This window comes from Equus przewalskii, chromosome 19 (assembly GCF_037783145.1).
Source record: "Equus przewalskii isolate Varuska chromosome 19, EquPr2, whole genome shotgun sequence".
NCBI classification, from domain to species: domain Eukaryota; kingdom Metazoa; phylum Chordata; class Mammalia; order Perissodactyla; family Equidae; genus Equus; species Equus przewalskii.
This window is the reverse complement of record NC_091849.1, coordinates 15,974,650-15,995,527: the sequence shown is the minus strand read 5'-3', so window position 1 is coordinate 15,995,527 and position 20,878 is coordinate 15,974,650. Positions and strand designations below refer to the sequence as shown.

Genomic DNA, 20,878 nt, shown 5'->3' with positions numbered 1-20,878 from the left:
TCTGACAGATTGGTTGAAGGATGAGAGTCAGTTATTCATACCTTCGTTCCACAAACATGTGTCGAACACCTCCCCTGTGGAAGGTTCTCTTGGGTGAGAAATTCATAAGTAAATAGGTGGGGCACTTATTCCAAGAAGAGGGATAACCCATGTGCAAAAGACGCAAAGATAACTTGTTCTTGTTGTTGTTAACTAGATGGTTTCATGTGGTGCCTCTAGAGCCTAATTGCTTGGGTTTGAATCCCAGCTCCAACTACTTACCAGTGTGACTTCAGGCGCCTTCCTTAACCTCCTTGTGCCTCTGTGTCGGGGTCTGTACAGTGGGGATAATAATAGACCCTGTTGGATTGGGTGGTTGCTAGGAAGGCTAAGTGAGTTACTATTTGTAAATTAATTAGAACAATGCCTAGTGCATAGTGAGTACTCGCGCATGTTTATTTTTATTGTTATTGATTATTTCACCAATGCATTGTGAGATTGGTGCTGTAGGGCACGTTCTTAGTGGAGGTGCCAGGTGTGCTGTTTCTTGGTGCTCTACACGGCAGTCCCTTGTCATTGCACTTCCGTCTTCCCTTCTGCCTTGTGAGTTCCCAGAAGATGCATCCTGTGTTCGAGAGGAAAGGGCAGAGAAACTCAGGTCAGAGAAAGAGAGCTGAACAGAGCTGTTTCTGTGCATGGATTCTCTTTTGTCTCTCTTTCCTTTTCCCCTTTTTTTTTTGAGGTTGGATTGGCAACCAGTCCTCTCAGACCGAACAAAGGCTTTGCTTTGCAGAAAAGATCTTCTGTGTTCGGGTGTCATCTGCCTTTAAGGGTGTAATTTGTTTCTGATGTATGCAGGGTACTCCCTCGAGAAGGCTTTGTTGATGCTGAGCGGAGGCCTCCCATATTGATCGGTGATAGAGCAGTTCTATAGTGGGTAAATGAGGTCATTCTCATCTTGATACTCAAGTCGGTGACCTTGAGGCTGATCCGATGACTAAGCCACATAGGTGGATCCCTGGTTACAGAATGTCCTTGTTTAAAGGTAAATCGGTGAGAGGGGGACTAATAGTTTTAAAGAAATGACTGTAAGCGAATTGCATGCCCCTTGGTGAGAGGCAGGGTGTATTAATAAGCTCTGAGGCCACCCAGGCCTTGGTGAGACTGTTAAGGCTGATTTTCCAGAGTTCCTTTATGTGTGTTCCTCTCTTCTCCCATTAGATTCCAATTCTCTGTTAAACTGCCATGACAGTGTATCATATCGTCAGTGTGAAGTTCAGAGCAAAATACTTAGGCCTCTGAGCTAGTTGGCTGGTTGGCTTTTTCTTTGCTTTTTTGAAATTCACCAGTGGGGCAGGACAGAGCTGAAGATGAAAAGATTTTTAATACGAGAAAAGAGAGGAAGTAAGCATGATGATAAGATGTGCATGCGAAAACCCCTTGTTCAAAAAGGAGAAGTGCACTGTAGAGTGAGCTATCCATTTCATCTGGAGGAACACGTTCGCCTTGCAAATAAGAGTTTCTGTCTGCCAGCATCCCTGCTGTTGCTGACCAGGCCTTATCACACTGGACTAGGGGCAGGTCCTCGATGAACGGACTCCGAGGGGCTGGGCAGCTGAAAGGCAGCGAGGGAAGGTAGCAGGAGAGGGTAGGTTGGAATAGTTATTTTGGAATCATTGGGTAGCAAAAAGCTGTTTCGATGTTTGTCCATAATAGCAAATGTTTATATCATTCTTACCATGTGCCAATACTGTTCTGAGTGCTTTTTTATATATTAAAACCATTATTATGTAAATTCTCTATCTGAGAACAATGAGGTTAAGTAATTTGTCCAGAGCTGTTTGGAGGCAGGCATTGGCTTCAGGGGTGGTCCCTGACCACTTACATCCTGTCACTGTCAGCGGGAGGCAAGTTCTTAGGGGTACACAGGAAAAGGGAATTCCTGTCCCCATTGGGCATGTTTCTTGTACAGGTAGAAGGAATTTAATTACTTCAAAGGCTTTCACCAAATGTACTAATCTGGCCAGTTGCCATTAAGCTCACCAGATTGGGAGAAAGTGGTAACTCTACCCAGCTCTCCTGAGAAGTCAGACTTTTCCCTTCCGGGTCAAAAGTCTCTTTCTTGCCTGTACCCAGATTGTATTCTGATTAGAAAGTCATTTCCAGTGCACAGCTACTCAGACACGAGAGCCCTTCTCTGAGGGTAAGCAGAAGCTGGCTCTCACCCTCGGTGGCATCAGTTGGCAGAATAGAAACACTTTTTTCCTGTGGCAGTTGGCATGGCCATCGATTTGCGGAGTAGGATAGCTGGGGAGCGTTCTAGACAGCTTCAACATTTGCTGGCACTAATGAATTTGTCAAGCATCTGAGCTCAGGATGGTGCACACTTGAAATGATCTGAAATGGATTGTAACTTTTCTAAAAGATAATAATCTGATATTGGAGTCAGAAGAGGCGTATTTTTTGTAAATCATTTAATGAACTCCTGTCTCCAGAAAAACTTCATATTAAACCACAAAAAAGGTCCTGAAGTCGTTAAGGCCAAGTAAGAGTTGAAGCTAGAGGTAGGGAATAAATAACCAAGTTTGTGGAAATTATAAAAGAAATAGATGTATCCTAAATGCACTCTTTAACTAAACGTTTTTGACTGGAGCGATAATGATGTATTTTTGATCTGTGATAAGTACAAGTGTTGAAATCTCTCCAAACCACAGAAATGATCGGAGGGTCCGTGTGGAATATAAAGCTCTGCAGAGTCTGGAGCTCATATCCTATATGGCTTTTTGCTAATTAATAAACATTGGCTTCATGTCTGGTACTTAATAGCCTAATTGCAGCACACTGGCAAAAGTGCCGTCTCTCCCTGCTGGCCGTGGAGGAGTTTTCTACAAAAGAAGTTAAAAGGAGAAATCAGGAAACACATTTTTTAAAATCAGATGCCCAGAAATAATCAGATACGTGTATATTTTGGTCAAATAAACAATTCCTGAGAAACCTTTTTATCATGACCGTGCAAAATTGTTCATGAAGCTTTTTTCGCAACATTTTATTATGAACAATTTCAAATGTTTAGAGAAGTTGAAAGAATCGTACAGTTAACACCCATAAAGTCTCCTTATTTAACCTCCTTTGTGCCTCAGTATTTCCAACTGTACAGTGGATAGACCTTATGTCATTGGGTTGTTGGGCAAGTTAAATTGAGTTAATATTTGTAAAGTAATTTGAACAGTGACTGGCACATAGTAATCACTCAACAGTGTTTCTTATTGTTACTGTTATTGATTATTTCACCAAAGCATTGTGGAATCGAGGCTGTAGGGCAAGTTCTTAATGGAGGTGCCAGGTGTGCTGGGTTTTTTTTGGCCCTTAGCATTGCAGTTCCTAGTAATTCAAATTCTGCCACTTACCAGCTGTGCAACCCTGAATAAGTCACTTAGCCTCTCTGTGCTTCAGTTTCTCCACCTGGAAGGGGAATAATAATAGTGCTACTCACTTTATTGGGTTGTTGTGAGGATTAACGAGTTAAAACTTCTAAAGTTCTCAGGACAGTTAAAAATGAGTATCAGCTTGAATTCCATCAATTACTAACTCTGCTATCTTGGGCAAAATAGTTATATATTTTTTTGTCTTTGTTATTCTCATCTGTAAAATGGGACTGAAACCACTGAACAACTTTATGGAGATTAAACAAAATGATGTACGTAAATCACTTAACAGAGGACCTGGCAGACGTTTTAGAATTATTATTAACTAAAGTCCATACTTACTCCCATTTCCTTAGTTTTTACTTGATGTCCTTTTTCTGTCTGGGATCCCACCCAGGACACCACATTACATGGAGTCCTCCTGTCTCCTTAGGCTCCTCCAAAATGGGACAGTTTCTCAGACTTGTTTTTGATGACCTTGACAATTCTGAGGAGTGCTGATCAGTCATTTTGTGGAATGTCCCTCAATTGGGGTTTTTCCTATGTTTTTGTTATGATTAGAAAAAACTCAGTTGAGGGACATTCTACAAAACAACTGATCAGTTCTCCCCCAAAGTGGTAAATTGCCAGTTTCATCGCATCATATTTTATCAAGGATACATGCTGACGCTGTGACTTACCACTGTTGATCTTGACCTTGATCACCTGGCTGAGGTCATCTTTGTCGGGTTTCTCCATTTTAAAGTTATGCTTTTCACACACACGCCCCCCACCCCCCACCCCAATACTCTTTGGAAGAAACCCACACTTAAGGAGTGGGGAGCTATGTTCTTCCTCCTTGAGTGTGGTGTATCTACATGAATTATTCAGAATTCTACATAGGAGATGTGTCTGTTCTCTATTTACTTATTTATTCAGTCATTTCTTTATTTCAGTATAAACTCATGGCTATTTATTTTATACTCTAGGTTATAATCCAATACAGTGTTATTTCCTTTTTTGCTCAAATTGTTCCAATTTTGGCCGTCAGCAGCTCTTTCAGGAACATTAGGAATATTGCTGTTGTTTTTCTTTGATACGCCCCCATCATTGTGCTTTTGGTTTTTTTGTTTTGTTTTGCTTTTTTTGAGCATTTCCTTCACACTCATCGTGAATATTCCCAGTGCCAGCCCTGGCGTCAGCCATTTCTCCACTTAGCCCCTATTCCTTTTATTGGGGAATGGTGTTTGAAACCAAGATCTGGGCACTGGGGCTTGCAGAAATTTTATGCTCAACAAATAGCATTTTTCTCCCTTCCTGGAAGTTTGGCCTGGACAGCAGTGAGCATCCTTGTGCGGGCTGTATGCCGCAGGTCCTCCTCGGTCGCTCACCCGGTCCTGGCTGGTGAGCCTAACTCACGGGAGCTGACGGGACAGAAGTCAGTCCAGCCAGTCAAGTCAGCGGATTTCATTCTGCTCAGTCCGGGTCCGACTCTGCTGTCCTTAAGTGCTGTGACAGCCTTCTCTGCCCTCATGGAACCCAATCCTGTAGAGTCCAGTGAGAGGACAGTACTATACAAGTGCTGTAGAAATTCAGACAAGAGAAAGGCTAGTGCAATCTAAGAGCATTCGAAGAAGTCTTCTCATGGGAGATTGGACTTGAGCTGGGTTTATTCCAGATGAGGAGGCTAGAAGGAAAGATGTGGAAGTATGAACAGATATTTTTTAGTAGATAAGAAGAGGCCTGAGATTAATGATGGACTTTAGCTGTTGGGGTTTGTTTTAGAGATGAAACAGGGTTTATTGATCTTGGTGGGATGAGGGGAATGGGCTTCAGTCAGGGGTGTGTTGAGCCAGCTTGTACTGGCTCTCACAAGCTGATTGTTAAATTTTCGGGAATTTTGAGAGCAGGCTGGCATCGTGTTGCTCGCTTGAAATCGGCCACAGTGGGATGTTTACACAACAGAAATCTGCAAACATTACCAATCAGGGCTCCTCTCTCCTCTCCAGCTAGTTATGAAACATCTCCCTGTACACCACTGGCTTTAGTTATCTAAAAACCTGGTGTTTACCCTTGGCCTAAATTTATTTTTTTCTCTAGGGTTTTTTTCATATGCGTGTTTTCCTTCAATGCTTTGACTTCTCTGACAGAAACTGTCAAAAAATGGTTACAATAGAGATGTGTGTCCTCCAGTGAAAACTGCATTTTATTGCATGTAAGTTAAAACTCTGATAGCCAGAAAATATTGTAGTTAACTGGGATATTTGAGACCCTCTGATGGCCACTCTGGATAACTGAGTTGGAAACATATGACCCAGCCTTGCATCTTATTTCCGTAGTGTAGGAAGACCTGCCATCACCTGAGGGTCGTCGTCAGTGTCATATGGAAGAAACATGGCCATAGGGCTTTCCTCCTCCTCCCCTGTGGTTGGGCTGACTTGGAGGTACCTTCCGTTTCTTATCAAGAATGTGAGAAGTGATATCATTTTCCCTTAGCGAAGAAACCATGATTCAGCATCATTGTGCTGGTAGTAGGTAATGCAGCCCACTATTAGCTTGACTTTCACTAGGATGATACTTGAGTAATCCAGGAATAATGCTATGCAAATCAGGACAATTTTCATGAGGTCACCTCTTGTGCATGGTACATGATACTAAGTGTAAGGTAGACTTAGACACAGAGGGGCTTACGTTTCAAGTGAGTCAGCTAAAGGTGGTCACACATGTGTGACCAAGGAAAGCAGGGTTAGGGAAAGAGACTTCTCTTCCCCAGAACTAGAGATTGTGAGTTTTCACTGTCATCCTCCAAGACAGAGTTGCTTTGCTGTAATTACAGGGATTTCTTTTACCTTTCTTTGCTCTTTCCTATGTCCCTCCACGAAGTAGGTGAACTTTCCTAACTGTTATTCCTCCCTGTCATTAGCTTTACTCCTGATCCACTGTCAAATTGAACCTCTGAGCTTGTAGCACTCAGAAAAGAATATTGCAGGTGCTCTGGCCATATCAGAAATCTTAGGTGCAGAGTTCACTCTGAATCATAAAGGCTCTCCTCTTCTCCCCCGAAATGATTCCTAGATGTGGCGGCTCTCCACTGTTATTTCCTGGATTTCCTGGATCCCTCAAACCAGGTTACACTTCCTCAGCTGCTTCCCATAAATCGGCCATCGCAAGCATGACTGGCTTGGATCTCCTTGGGATAGCCTGGTCCAAACACATCACTTGGAAAGCTCCATTAGAGGGCCAACTGATCACGAGGCTCTTCCCTTTTTTTTAATTGTGGTAAAATATACATAACATAAAATTTACTATTATTAAGTGTACAGTTCACTGACATTAAGTACATTCATGTTGTTATGCAGCCAGCACCACCATCCAGCTACAGAATGCTTTTCATCTTCCCGAACTGAAACTCTGTTCCCCTTAAGCAGTAACTCCCCATTCTGTCTCCCCGAGCCTCTAGCATTCACCATTCTACTTTCTGTCTCCATGAATCTGACTACTCTGGGTAGCTGATATAAGTGGAATCATACAGTCCTTGTCTTCATGTGACCATCTTATTTCACGTAGCATGATGTCCTCAAGGTTTGTCCATGTTATAGCATCTGTCAGAACTTCCTTCCTGTTTAAGGCTGAATAATATTCCACATTATTGTATGTCCTACATTTTGTTTATTCACACTTGAGTTGCTTCCACTTTTTAGTTTTTATGCATAATGTTGCTGTGAACATGAGTGTACAAATATATTCAAGTCCCTGCTTTCAGATCTTTTGGGCATATACCCGGAAGTGGAATCGTGCAATCATATGGTAATTCTATGTTTAATGTTTTGAGGGACCACCATACTGTTTTCCACAGCAGCTCCACCATTGTACATCCCCACCAGCAAAGCATAAGAGTTCCGGTTTCTCTACATCCTGGCCAACACGTGTTGTTTTCTGTTTTTGGGTTTTTTTGTTGTTATTGTTTATAATAGCCATCCTAACCTGTGTGAAGTGGTATCTCATTGTGGTTTTGATTTGCATTCCCCTAGTGATTAGCGATGTTGAGCAACTTTTCATGTGCTTATTGGCCATTTGTGTATCTACTTCAAAGAAATGTCATTGCAAGTCCTTTGGCTGTTTTTTCATAAGGTTGTTTGTTTTTCGTCGTTGTGCAGGAGTCTCCTTCCTGCCTAGATAGTGCACTACTTCAAGAGGCTGTTGAGCATTTGTCTGGGGATCTATGGGGCAGCCTGTTTCCTTTGCACATATGTAACACAGAGGCGAATGCACAGGGACTTGCACTGGATAAAACTCAACCTAACATTGAAAGATTTGCCCTTGCTGCTTATTGTGGGTAAAGTTCAATAATGGATGCTGCAAAAATAAGCCATTCACTGCTTTTGGATGCTGTACAATATCGTCATCTAACGTTGTGCTAAGTCAAAATAGAATCTCTTTTGGGGAAAAGGAGGAAGCAAAGATTCTGTCTTATAATTTCCCTGTGTAATGATTTTCTAGACTGAGGGTGGACAAACTCTGGCCCATGGGCCATATCCCACCCCCACCCGTTTTTTGTAAATAAAGTTTTATTGGAACACAGCCGTGCTCATTTGTATTGTATTGTCTCTGGCTGCTGTTGTGCTGCGATGGCAGAGCTGAGTGGTTGCAACAGAGATTGTCAGGCCCACAAAGGCTAAAACGTTTGCTATCCTGCCCTTTACCAAAAAAGTTTGCCAGCCCCTGGCTGTCCTAGACATTTAAGAGATACCATTTTTTAAACCATATATATAATGTAGTGATGTTGACTGCTGGCTCTTCACTCTGTACTTGAGAAGTTGGAAAGCCATAAAGCTCACATAGAGATAAGATGTTATGGCTTTCAGGTATTTACTGAACTCCAGCTTTGTGTCCAGAACTGTGTTCTTCCAGGCTTTGTTCTTTGACTAGGACAATAGCTTTTGCATCCAGCGTCACCAGGGCTGCTGCCAGATGTGACTGAAAGGTTTCTAACCACTCAGGGCTTTTTGAAGTCGCGGTAGCTAACTCTTGCCTTATTTATGCTGAACTTTGGTGAAGGAGCTCTGATCTTTAGCTGTAGTGAGACGAGTTTTACTGCAGGGAAGTGGCCCTAAAGGGTAGAGCACAGAAAACTTGCTGCCTTTCACCCTAAAAATAGCATCCTGCTTCCTTTAGCACTCCCTTCTAGTCAGAGGTACAGCTTTGCTAAGGCAGTCATTGCCAATTTTGGAATTTCCAGATACTGTTGGTTTGCTGATTTCGTTCCACCTTCTGTTCAACCTTTTGACCATTCATACAATAGACTTATGCTCACTGCTGGAAGAATTCTTGAGGTGTCTGGACATTGTCTTTGAGAAGTTTATATGATGTGTGTTGGCAATTCAAGAATATTAAACATTGACTTTAAAAGATTATGTATAATACCCTTTGAGATCATTGGAAATCCTAGAGACACACACACACACACACACACGCTCATACCCACCCAGAAACACAGACATCCAGGAAATCCTAAAGCCAGGAGTGACGTCTACTTGAAGATGTTTTCTCACACAGACTGATAGGGTAGTCGTTTTGTACAATACAAATAAGATCCCGATAACGGATGAATCTGCAGAGATGTCACATTTTGCTGCAGATGTAGTGTTTATCTAAAGGCAAAATAGAGTCCTTGTCCTGTTTTATAGAATCTTGCTGCCCCAATTGAAATTTGTTAGTGAAATGATAGATGTTGGTTGTAATAGTGCCAATATATTGAAAACTTTATTGCCCTTTTCCTTTTCTTTTTGAGAAGGGAAGTTGACCTCTTCTTTTTTTTTCTATAATATAATAATGAGTATTTCTCTCCCAGATCTGATTCTCTGACCTATAGTGATTTTCATTACTCTCTTTGGAAACCACTCCTAAAATACTATCTCCCCCTTAAGCCATAGGCTTTAATGTTGCAAATAGAGTCTTGTGGGAGTTCCTTTGCAAATGTCTTTCTTCAGTTGATATGAAGGCAGTATTTTCTTGTTTTTATATTTGTATGTTTTTACTCCCTAAGAGCAGATCTCTACTGAATTTCATGGTGTATATTTACAATCATCTTTTCAATTTACAGACAAGTTTTGGAATTCAGATATTGCCCTTCAAGTATAATGACTTCTCAGAGCAACGTGGGTCATTCATGCACTCAGTCAGATGACTTCTTGTTTATGGTCCAAGGAGAATTTATTCATTTCTGCATATTTTGAGTGTCTGCCATATATGCCAGGCACTGGGCGAGGTGTTGGGAATTCAGAGATAAATGATATAAATTCCATGCTCTCAGAGCTGGGCCGCGATTTAGTGGGGGAGATGTGTACCCACACAAATTTAAAATGGAATATGAGAAGCGCTCCTTGTAGAGATAAGTACAGCATGCAGTACTAAGTCTGGGGAATTTGTAAACTTACTTAAATCTTTAAATTGAGTTAGACTGTGGATAACTTTATCAGATGAGAAACACATAAATGTTATTTATTTATTCTGACGTAATAAATGGAAAAGTTGAGGGAAATAAAGTGCATCTGTTATAACCAATGGCCTCCAGCAAGGCCAGTGCTCTTGCACCGTTATCGTCCCTGCACATTCTGTGTTTTGGTCATTAACATTGCGTTTGGGTCAGATGAGAGTGTGTTCCATCTGCCACGCTTTGATAACTAAAGTAAAATGCTGATGGAGATCGTTTAAGATCGTCTCTATGCTGTTGATTGCATGCTTGTGGCTCATAATCAGAATGATGCAAAGTAATTGTTAGACTGACTTGCCAAGGCTACATTTTGTGTCGTTGCAACTGTCAGCACTTTGGTCCTGCTGTTCTGCCTGAAGAACGCTTGCCTAGCACCTGTTGGATGGCTAATGTACAACTCACCCCGAATATCATGGATAACTTTTGTTTTAGCATCCTTGCTTGCTACTCGTGAAAAATAACCTGAAAAAGAAATATCTGCTTATTTAGTGAAAGCCAGTGCTTGTTTTTGTGTTTGACAGAATGCTCTCTATTGGGGCTTTCATATAAAAATCCACATGGATGTTTCCAGGGTGTTGATCTCTTTTCTCTTTGGCCATGAAACCCAGACAAACCTAGTTTTAAATTCTTACTTTGTCATTTACTGGTTATGTGACCTTGGATAGGTTGCTTGTCTTGAACTTTGTTTCCCTCATCTATGCAATGGGGCTAATAGAACCTACTCTACAGAGATTTTGTGAGGATTAGAGCTAATAGACGAAAACTTAGCAGCAGAAATTAGCCACTCAGTAAATGGAGTAGCTAATATTGAAGAATCTAATACTTACTCAGGATGACACAATACAGTGGCAAGACAAAATCTTCCAAAGTCAGTAGTTCAAAAATATATTGTAAGTGTATCCGCACGGCTTTCCTGGCTAGGTCGTGTTCACCAGAGACACTCCAGCGGACAAGGACGTTAGAATCTAAAGCACAGTTTTCCATGGCTTGGTCTGCTATACAGAACGTGTTCCAGGCCATCCCACGTACGCCATCAAAGGATATGAAGAGCCCTGTGAAAGCAAATTTAAGAGTGTGTATTGGGGCCGGCCCCGTGGCCGAGTGGTTAAGTTCGCACGCTTCGCTTTGGTGGCCCAGGATTTCGCCTGTTTGAATCCTGGGCGCAGACATGGCACCGCTCATCAAGCCATGCATGCGTCCCACGTACCACAACTAGAAGGACCCACAACTAAAAGTCCACAACTATGTACTGGGGGGCTTTGGGGAGAAAAAGAAAAAAACAAAATCTTTAAAAAAAAATGTGTATTATTTGGCTTTGACTGCATAAAAAAGCTGTTGGATAGCACACAACATAGCCTGACCATCTGGTTCTCTCTCATGGAGACAGCTGTGACCACAAGAGAGTTAAGCAAAGCAAAAACTCTGTCCTTATAAGAAGTTCATTGTTAGATCTAGGGACATCTCACTGGCTCCTGAATTGTACGTTAAAAGAGATGTGTTAAGAGTAGCTCGGGGGCTGGCCCCGTGGCCAAGTGGTTAAGTTCGTGTGCTCCACTGCAGGTGGCCCAGTGTTTCATTGGTTCGAATCCTGGGCACGGACATGGCACTGCTCGTCAAGCCACGCTGGGGCAGCGTCCCAAATGCCACGGCTAGAAGGACCCACAACGAAGAATATACAGCTATGTACCGGGGAGCTTTGGGGAGAAAAAGGAAAAAAATAAAATCTTTAAAGAAAAAAGAGTAGCTCAGTCCATATTCCGAGATACAGTAGTCTCTAGTGTGAGTTCTCCAGGAGATGCTTTTTCTGATTCCATGCAGTGCTAGAATTTAAGCTGTGTGTTCTTGGTCAAAATAGAATGGTAGAAAGCTCTTCTAAGAGCATGACACCCCCCCCACACACACACACAAATTGTCACTTCCCCTAAAATGTGCATAAGCTGGACAAGGGATGAGCACTTAGGGAACATTTGTTGGAAGGTGGCATGCCAAGGGGTTAGCACCTGTTGATTCATTGTAACTTCCGGTTTCACAGATCAACTCTATGTTTCCCTACTTTGTTTCTCCACTTTTGGTCTCTCCAGGATTTTCCAGCTGGGATCTCATTTGGCATTTCTCCGCTGCCACAATGTGTCCTGTCTTTCTTTCTCAGCTGCTCCCTGCCAGTGCCCTACACCTCCCACCTGCATGTAGGAGCAGTGTTGGCAATACTTAGAAAGGGTTAGTTACATCCATAGCTGCAGGAGGAATTAGCTCCACACTCTTTGCTGATTGTGGCAATAGATTCGTTCCCCCAGCCTCCCATCCAAGTGGTATTTTCCTGAAATGTTGCTAGTCAGTCACATCCCTAGGTATGGCACAGCTTTCTTAATCAAGGACAAGGATGTGTCATGCAACTCAAGCAAACTGTATCATATGTTTTACCAACCCGACCATTCTCTTTGAGAAGGAAATTAGATTAGAAATCCTGGGACTGCACAAACTTTCCAGCTCTTGATATCTTCTCAATATGGTAAATTCGGATTTTCTTTTAGGTTTTGAAGTTCATATAACGTGATTATAAATTTTAGTGTCACTGAAGAGTTTACAATTTTCAGTTTACCTTCCTATATATCATTAAATGGCTCTACTATGATCGGACTGAAAACAGGACACTCCTTTCACTGCAGACTTACGATTTCATACTTGACGTAGGCATCTCTATCTACCATGAGCCCTAGTCTTTAAAATTTTGTCCCCTTACAGTATATTGGAAACTCGTTGAATATTGTGACTTGTGATATTATTCCCTGTGGTATATGTGCTAGTTTATGTTCTTCTAAACTTCACTCACTCAGACCAAAACAAGTTTTTGTTGTTAAGACTTCTTGTATTTATACAATCTGCCTTGCTCAATCTTGACGAAAATGGAGAAGAAAAAGAACCACACGCTATCACACATGTAGTCATTTCTCATAAATGTGGGATGCTTTGGTGGATTCTGTGAAGTCAACAAACATACATATTTAGTGGTTTGTTCTTTCAATGCAATACATTTGCAGTCCTTAAAAAATTATGATGGAGATGGATTTATTGATATTAAAAGAGGTCTACAATATAACAAGTAAAATAGTAGACTGCAAAACAAACAATATGGATACTATCATAGGATGTTATGAATAAATTGTATGTATGTGTATAATTTTATTTATGTAAGTTTATGTATAATATACTCTCTATACTTGAGCATAGGAGAGAGCCTGGAGCCAAAATGTTCATGGTGATTATTAGTGGGACTTTTGCTGATTTGTATTCTTTGGGTTCCCCCCCCCCACTTCTCTATATTATCTAATTGTTCACGGTAAACAGTTTTACAGTGTTCTCATTTGTATCATCTCATTTTGAGGGTGGGGAAAAAGAGAATACAATACAGGTACTCACATTTTGATAAATGATGAAATTATAAAAATCTCTGCCGTGTCTTCTCTATTGTTACAAATGTGTAAACGTGTTGTGCCAATGGCATTAAAGCTTTTTCTTTTTATGAAATCTCTTCTACATGCCAGGCACTGCATTAAGAACTTGAAACATTATACAAAGTAGGTATTATTATTGTCATTATGCAAATGAGGAAAGGATTCAGAGAATTTATGTAACTTGAATCACAGCTGATATGTGACTGAGCTGAGGCTCAGACTCACATCTAACTCTGAAGTCAGTTGTTGTGGTCTTTGTGATTCTGACTGTAGACGTCTTGTCTGCCATTAGGATGAAAAGGTTAATGTATGTGACTGGATTCTAAAGTGTTGCTTTAAAAAGCAGGTGCTCAGAGATTTTACCAGCACGTGCCGTCTTTCAGTGCTCGTGTTGTTTCCCTGTGGTACTTTCAATTAGGGTGGAAACTTCTCAGGAGGCAGAATCACATCGTCTCAGTAGCCCTCGCCTCTCCTGGCACAGGCTGACAGTATAGGAGGTGGCCTTCTCTCTGTGACCGTGAGGCGTGCCTTTCAGATCCCGAGAAACTGAGGCTGGGCATCTGCCACCAGTGCACGTCCTTGTGGCCACAGGGCTCTCTTCCTTTTGGGGGAAGGGCAGAAGAGCAGTAGTTTTCAGACAGCTCATAGACTTCATCCCAAATGCTCTGGGACCGTGTGCAATTTGCCAGTCTTGGGAGTTGGGAGCTAGACTAGCTTTGCCTCACATCCCCTCCTCCACCTGCAAAGGCGTCTTTAGAACAGTCTCTGGAAATTTTTAAAAACTTGGATCTTGAGCTTAGTTCCTTCTGTGATGTAGATTAAACAGTCTGTGGCTGTCACTCCCTTATCTCCCTTTGTCCTTCAGGCTTCCTCTTCCAACATTCACAGCATCTCGGGTCTTTCCCACACTTTATCTCAGACACCGTGGCTTCCTCACGGGATTACTCAGTCGGCCCGATATGTGACCCCCAGGGCCTCTCTGCCAAGTCCGCATTCCCATCTGAGCCCAATTACGGATCCCTGTGGGGCCATTGACTTCAGTGGGGGATGAATGGAGTGGAGGCTGTACTGTTTGGCGAAGGGGCAAAGTGCAATTATGGGGCTCTCTGGTGACTATTTAAAACATCTTCAGTTAGCCCCATGGTGAGGGTGCATACACAACATTTTAAAAGATCCACCTTGAAAAATGATTTCCCAGACACCACCATATACGCTACTTCGTCGTGAGGTTCACCCATCTCGTGAGAAAGGAATCATGCTCATGATTATTTTCTACATGTTAATTGTTCAAATTGTTTAAAATATTTGTGTCATCAGCCAAACACTTGTACATCCCCCTTTCGTCAGACATTTACTGTGCCCTTTGTAAGTGCCAAAGTGCCGGGCGCTGGGATTTCTTATCATCTCTAGACCTGGGTACCCATGCTGATTTAGAGAATAGACTTAATGTTTTTAAATCTTTTTCTCTTCCAGTTTTCCAAAGAAATTAGCCTGTTTGCTTGGTGAAGAGAAACCAATCTGCTGTTTTCATAGGGTGAGTGATCCTTTGCTCTTTTATGTATTTTTTACCTCCGTCAAAATTGTCTCCAGTTATTGTGATACTTCAAAAAGAAGTGCTTCATAGCGTGCATTCTCTAGATATTTTCTGCTGCTTGGAACCAAGGTGTTCCTTCTCCTCATCAAATTGCCACCTCCTTCAGAGGGAGGGTTTCCCTCTAGTATTTTTCTGCCTTTTCTTTTTGCTGTTCACATTTTGCCTCTTACGGGTGCTCACCATCGTTGCTGTTCCCTTGTCCAGCTTGCAGAGAGAACGAGAGAGGAAGTTACTTTGTTTCAGTGACTGATGCACGGAAATATGGCCGTGGGCAAGGCGAAACCATCCATTTCATTCACATGACCCACTGTTTCATGAATACCGTGAATAATAGAGACAGAGAATAATAGGGTGGGAGCCCTAGATGGGACCTTAGAGGTCATCTGGCAAAGCCGCTCTGTGCAGATGGGGCAGCAGAGGCCTGGAGGGCTTCACGTCCCCTGTCTGGGGGCTTCTTGAACAGCAGCAGAGCTGGGATCATGAGAGGCATTTGACTCCCAGCTGCATGGTCTACCCCCCTTGCACCCCCCCAGTGCCCCCACAACATGGAGCTGTCTTTTGAATCTCAGTTCCTTCTGAGGATACAGAGTTATAGGTGGTTCGACGTGATGGGCTATAACAGCCGTCTAAGGCAAGGGTCAGGAGTGACACTGTTGAGCTGACTTTCTCATAATCATCCTTGGCTGCCACCAAGAGAGGTTGGTGGTGTGGATGCACCCAGCACACGTCTGCTGTAACCTCCTCTGACAGGGCCTGTGTTCCTTTGCGCCCTTTCCAATCCACTGCTCTGCATTGCCCCATCACGTGCTGAGACTTGGTGGTCCATCTGTTTTGCAGCCAGAAGCCATGGTGCACCTGCAGGTGTGTAGGGCCAGCTGCAGACCCGCACGCCCCCACTCGGGCCTGTCTGCACCTGCAGAGTAGTGCTTACCAGGTTTCTTTATAGTGTGGTACAAACTTGGCCTGCAGTTACGGACTTGTGGAGAAATGTTTTTTCATATTAAAAAAAAGGTGATACCCTTTTTTACATGAGTGCACCTTGGTTGGGTATGATGGAGAGAAGTGTGAGAATATGGGTCTCCCCTGGAATCCCAGAAGGTGGACTTGCCTGTCGTTCTTTCGAGGATGCCTGTGCTAGATCTGACTCTGGGTCACGCTCATTTTGGTTGATGACCTAAGTGTAGTTATTTCCAAAACATTTCATCTCACCTGGGGATTGGTCAAAGTGTCGTATTGAGGGCCTGTATCATTATTTTATCCAACTTGTCAACTTAATCACTTTATCTTAACAAATGGGGGCTTCTCTTCTGCCCCAACTGGAGTCATTGTTAAGGAACTTGATATGTCTCCTTATCAGGGTACAGAGATTGTCTGCTTTCTGCCAGTGCACTGAATAGAATTTAGAACATGGATGGCTGATTCATTGAGGGATCGCCTGCTTATTACTCCAACATTGATCTCTCCTGTCCTCAGATGCTCAGGATGAGTGAATGTGCAGTCATTAAAAGTGTGAAGTTTGGGCTGGCTCCGTGGCTGAGTGGTTGGGTTGGTGCACTCTGCTTTGGCGGCCCAGGGTTTCACTGGTTTGGATCCTGGGCACGGCCCTAGCACTGCTCATCGGGCCATGCTGGGGTGGCCTCCCACATGCCACAACTAGAAGGACCCACAACTAAAAAATACACAGCTATGTACTGGGGGAGCTTTGGGGAGAAGAAGTAAAAATTTTAAAAATCTTTAAAAAAAAGTGTGAAGTTGAAGCTTTCCATTTCCTCTTTTTGTCCAAGAAAAGCCCAAAAGGTTTATCCCCCGAGCACATGACAGTATAATGTGGGACGTTGAGATCTGCTGCTCTCTGCTCTGGGGAATCTAAAGATCTCTGTGAAATGGAGAGATTGATAAGACTAAAACAGAGGACCATGAAGGGCCTTAGGAAGGTGGAGAAGTGCTAAATTCCATGCCTACTTTGCAGTATTCTTTCAGTAAAGAGTAAACTGCTAAGGAGGTTAAAGGGAGAAAATGGTAAAGGGATAAAATGAAGATGCTTGAAGTCATGCCGACCACTTGTGGCCACTTTGGTTTCCTGCTGGGGTCATCAGCAGTTTGAAGTCGACAGTCAGGAGGCATCAAATCGTTACCCAAAATATTACAAGCCATTTGCTTTTACCTGTTGGGAGGAAAGTAAACACAAACTGAAGCCATGAGTTTCTCCCTTGAAAAGCAGCTCTGAGACTGGTCCCCATACATTGGGTCTATACCGTGCAGGTCGACATGCCACACACATGTACACCTTGTAAAGGATGAGTCGCTGGGCTCCATTTCATGATAGGCAGTGGGGCTGGACCTGGAACAAAGCTGCTGTTGTTTCCGGGCTCACCCAGCACTTGCCATCAATGGTATCCCTTTAAGGGAAATCTAAGGCAAGACTCTTGCCAGGGCTGTGATTTTATTTGCAAGAGGCCGAGAAGCAATGGCATGTATTGGTTCCATAGCAACATGTCTGTGCAGCCAGAAAAAATATAATGACTGTGGCGGCCAGTATATCCTGGGCAGGATGAGTACAGCCTTGATGCCCTTTTTTATTTTCCACCGTATCCTGGCCCGCCTTTCCCCTCCTGCAGAGAGTGTGGACTTCGTAATTGTTGCTATCTATCCCTGCTATTAACACTTGCCTCTTGTCCCCATCCAGCCTGGGACTTGATGAGGGAGAAGGCAGCGTCTGTAGTAAAATTCTGCAGGCTGCTGAGCGTGCCAGCAGAGCTGGCAGGATCTCCCTGCCTTAGCAAACGAAAGTAGGTGGAGAGTCTGTGCTTTTCATCATCCCTGTGGCAGAGCAGCTCTGTCAGAGTGGCACAGTGGGTAGAGCATTTCCTGTACATTGCGGTCAGCTGCTCCTGGCTGGAAAGTGGGCCGTGAAATGCAGCAGTGTGAAATCTAGGGGAACAGAGTACCCATTTAATGTGCTACACAGATTTAGGAGACACCTACCAGGGTAGAGTGCAATGCTGGGCACAGTAGGGTGCACAAAGAAATACAGTACACTTTGCACATCTTCCAGAAGCTTCTACTAGAGATGTAGTTTCTAATGGCAGTTGCCGTGTTGTGTGTAGCTGGGGTTTTAACATTTCTCTGATGTTTTCTCATCTAGAAAATCCTCCATGAAACCATTGTTAATCACTCTTGATTTCAACAGCTGCTTTTTCCCCTCAACTCCTGAAGCATTTTAAAACTCTTTGCCATCTATTTGGCGGTTGTTTTATATTTCCTTTTTTGATATGTAAGGCTTTAGGGGCCTCAGCAGTCTTTCTATGTAGAGGATAAGGCCTTCCAGGTCAAGAACTATCTATCTTATTCTTCGTCTTTTTTTTTTTTTTTAAATTTTTCTACTGCTCAGAACTGAGCTCTGTAGATAGTAACCATGCCACTAATATTTCCTCATGATAACGTTATAGTCTCATCTTATCTCGTGAGGAAGAGGTGAGGCAAGTGTGTAAATATATTGAAAATGCTTCTAAATTCTTCAGAGAATAGATAAATTCAAGAAATTCTTGTTCTGGTGTGGTTTTTTTTAAAACATGTAGATATGAAATCACAAGGTAAGAATATCTAAAGACTTCACATTTCCTCGTCTTCCTCTTTGTGGCCACCGACCATGAACTGTGTACCCTAGAGCTTTACGCTGGCCCTGAAATCATTCTTTTTCCCACCCCCCACCCCCATATTTGCGACTTCTGTTGAATTTGCCTTATTGTACCGTTTAGGCCAGGCTTCTCAGTCAGACCCCTAGCAATGTCTTTCAAGCTATTAAGTAAGAGATTTGAAGGATTTTTCATTAAGGTGACAGTTTGATAGATTAGGATACTGGTTCCTAATTTAGTTTTGAGGTCTGCTGGGGGAGGAAAGGTTTTTATCATATAAAAACTTTTGTCTCGGAAGACTTGTCTTCCCTTCCCAAGTTCTGAGGCAACTGAGAAATAACACTAGCGTCTTAAGGCAGATGGAGGCCAGAATGCACCTAGGTGACTGGTAATGGGTAACTGAGTTAGAAGCTGTATCGTGGGTTGAGAGCCAAAAAGATTTTCCCATCTTCCTCTTCCCCAGTCTGGGCCTGGTGACAGTCCACCTGCAGGAAAGTTTCAAGTCTGCAGGCCACTGTCTGTGGGGACAAGGAAGGAAAAAGAGACCAAAATCCACTCCGGGCTCCAAATTTTAACTCTACCCGCTGGTAGATTAACTCTACCCAGTGGAGTTAACATGACCCAAGGAGAGGCCTGGACCACGCCGGCTTTAGCCCCGAGCCAGGTAACTCACTCCACATCCTTGGGAAAGAAAAGAGATGGAGTAAGAGGCCAGGAGAGTTTAGGGGAAGTCCTTCACTGGGAAAACAGGGGGTGGGGATGGCGTTTCTCTCTGGCTCTGTTCGCGTCTCTCCCTCTCTACACTCTAGTCAGGCAGTCTATCCCCAGTCTCACTCTAGCATCTTACTCGCTGTGTTTTCTTCATAGCTCTTTGGTTTATATATTTGCTTATTGGCTTTTTGTTAGTGTTTCTATTAGAATGTTAGTTCAATGAAAGCAAATCCTCATCAGTAACGTTTACCAGTGTATCCTGGTCCTTCAAACTGTGCTAAGCACATAGGAGGCCTTTGATAAATATTTGCTGAATGAATAAATGAATAAAAGTTGCTTTAGGCCCTTTCTCACGTTCCTTAATGGCCTGGACATCCTTGTCCCCTGTCTTGCCAGGCAAGCACCTATTTGTATTGTAAGACTCGGTTCAGTTAGCAGATTCTCCGTGGAGCCTGTCCGGGCTGCCCTTCTTCCAGAGGGAAAGAGCACCTTCTTGTTTGTAACTCACCAGTTGCCAGTAGTTGCACACACATGTGTGTGTGTGCATTTGTGCGTGCATGCATGTCTGCATCTGCCGTGTGTGTGAGTATGTGCATTTGTGTATTCTTTCTGGCTCTGGCTCTGTAACACTTCAGTTCACTTAATTGTTTAAATATTTATTACTGCTACCAGATTAGAAACTCCTGGGCAATCTCTTATTCATTCTTGATTCTCTGAAATCTCCCAGGTGGTAGGTGCTCAGTAAATAATAATATTAGCATTCCAAGTGCTTACAACATGCCAGGTACTGCTGTATCTTAGTACTTAAAATAACTTTCTACGTGTCTTACATATATTAACTTGTATCTCACAACAACCTTACTTTTTTTGTATGTGGTGAGGAAGATTGGCCCTGAGCTAACATCCGTTGCCAATCTTCCTCTACTTTGTATGTGGGATGCCACCACAGCATGGCTTGATGAGTAGTGTGTAGGTCTGCACCCAGGATCTGAACCTGTGAAGCCTGGGCTGCTGAAGCAGAGCGTGCAAACTTAACCACTATGCCACCAGGCTGGCCCCTACAACCTTACATCTTTAACGCTCACTTTAAAAGTAAGGAAACTGGGGACGTAAAGAGATGAAGTGGCTAGCCTACAGTCTTAGAGCTAGTCTGATTCCATAGCTGTTATTCTCTGCTGACTCTCAGAGAATGACTGTACAAATGGACAAATGAATTGAAGGAGAATCCTGGAAGCCCAGATGTTTATCATTAAATAGGGCCACAGACATGGGGATCAACACAAATGAGTAAGAAATGATCACCAAGCCAACCTGTGATTAGCCATGGTTGACACACATTCCTGAGGCCATGGCTGACATAAATTCACAGATGAACCCCTGAAATCTTATTCTAGCTGTTGCACTTAATTCCTAATTATCCGTGGCTGCACAGTGGTATTGGTTAATGAAAGTAAATAATTGTCATATTTTGGGAATTATTTCTTAACAAGAAAATACTGAATCATCAATTATGAGTTAAACAGTTGCTGTGTGTCAGGCTCACTCCTAAATTTGGGGGGAAATGGGAGGTAGGAGGAAGCGAGCTTGGAGGGAGAAGAAGAGGGCCCTGA

The 20,878-nt window shown here is 42.9% G+C and overlaps 1 protein-coding gene across 12 annotated transcripts in view; it reads left to right on the top strand.

Moving 5' to 3' along the window:
- ATXN1 (ataxin 1) overlaps window positions 1-20,878 on the top strand; it is a 384,333-nt gene that overhangs the window by 186,133 nt on the left and 177,322 nt on the right. For all 12 annotated transcript variants that reach the window (XM_070585090.1, XM_070585092.1, XM_070585089.1 and 9 more), the window contains one exon: window positions 14,802-14,862. The gene's annotated coding sequence lies outside the window, so the exon portion shown is untranslated. The remainder of the gene's footprint in view (window positions 1-14,801; window positions 14,863-20,878) is intronic.